Source organism: Trichechus manatus, unplaced genomic scaffold (genome assembly GCF_000243295.1).
Source record: "Trichechus manatus latirostris isolate Lorelei unplaced genomic scaffold, TriManLat1.0 scaffold00285, whole genome shotgun sequence".
In the NCBI taxonomy this organism is placed as follows: domain Eukaryota; kingdom Metazoa; phylum Chordata; class Mammalia; order Sirenia; family Trichechidae; genus Trichechus; species Trichechus manatus.
In genome coordinates, this window is record NW_004444221.1 from 292,351 (window position 1) to 294,107 (window position 1,757).

The window sequence follows — 1,757 nt, forward strand, 5'->3', positions numbered from 1 at the left end:
AAAAACAAGGCTCCAGGAATTGAGGGAATATGAATTGAGATGTTTCAACAAACAGATGCAGTGCTGGAAATGCTCACTTGTCTATGCCAAGAAATCTGAAAGACAGCTACCTGGCCAACCGACTGGAAGAGATCCATATTTACGCCTATTCCCAAGAAGGGTGATCCAACCGAATGTGGAAATTATCAAACAATATCATAAATATCACACGCAAGTAAAATTTTGCTAAAGATCATTCAAAATGGCTACAGCTGTATGTCGAAAAGGAACTGCCAGAAATTCAGGCCGGATTCAAAAGAGGACGTGGAACCAGAGATATCATTACTGCTGTGAGATGGATCCTGGCTGAAAGCAGAGAATACCAGAAAGATGTTTACCTGCGTTTTATTGGCTATGCACAGGCATTCGTTTGTGTGGATCATAACAAATAATGGATAAAATTTCAAAGAATGGGAATTCCAGAACACTTAATTGTGCTCTTGACAAATCTGTACACAGATCAAGAGGCAGTTGTTCGGACAGAACAAGGGGATACTGCGTGGTTTAAAGTCAGGAAAGGTGTGTGTCAGGGTTGTGTCATTTCACCATACATATTCAATCTGTATGCTAAGCAAATAATCTGAGAAGATGGACTATATGAAGAAGAAAGGGGCATCAGGATTGGACGAAAACTCATCAACAACCTGCGATATGCAGATGACACAACCTTGCATGCTGAAAGTGAAGAGGACTTGAAGCACTAACTGGTGAAGATCAAAGACCACAGCCTTCTGTATGGATTACACTTCAACATAAAGGAAACAAAAGTCCTCACAACTGGACCAGTAAGCAACATCATGATAAATGGAGAAAAGATTGAAATTTTCAAGGATTTCATTTTACTTGGATCCACAGTCAACACCCATGGAAGCAGCAGTCAAAAAATCAAAAGATGCATTGCGTTGGGCAAATCTGCTGCAAAAGACCTCTTTAAAGTGTTGAAAAAGCAAATATAAACCTTGAAGACTAAGGTGCACCTGACCCAATCCATGGTATTTTCAGTCGCATCATATGCATGGGAAAACTGGACAATGAATAAGGAAGATGCAAGAAGAATCGACACCTTTGAATTGTGGTGTTGGCAAAGATATTGAATATACCATGGACTGCCAAAAGAATGAACAAATCTGTCTTAGAAGAAGTACAACCAGAATGCTCCTTAGAAGGAAGTAAGGGGAGACTACTTTTACATACTTTGGACATGTTGTCAGGAGGGATCAGTCCCTGGAGAAGAACATCATGCTTGGTAAAGTACAGAGCCAGTGAAAAATAGGAAGAACCTCAATGAGATGGATTGACACAGTAGCTGCAACAATGGGTTCAACCATGACAACGATTGTGAGCATGGCAAAGGACCGGGCAGTGTTTCCTTCTGTGGTGCACAGGGTCGCTATGAGTCGGAACCGACTTGACGCCACCTAAGGACAACAGCTTTCTAAGGAAGCGCTGTATCATTTTCCAAAATGGTTGTATCATTTTGCATTCCCACCAGCAGTGCGTAAGAGTTCTGATCTCCCTGAAGCCTCTCCAAAATTTGTTATTTCCAGTGTTTTTGATTCGTGCCAGTAAAGCCAGGGTGAGATGATATCTCATTGTAGTTTTTATTTGCATTTCTCTAATGGCTAGTGATTGGGAGCATTTCCTCATGTGTCTGTTGGCCGCTTGAATGTCTTCTTTGGTGAAGTGTCTGTTCATTTCCTTTGGATTACTTGTCTTTT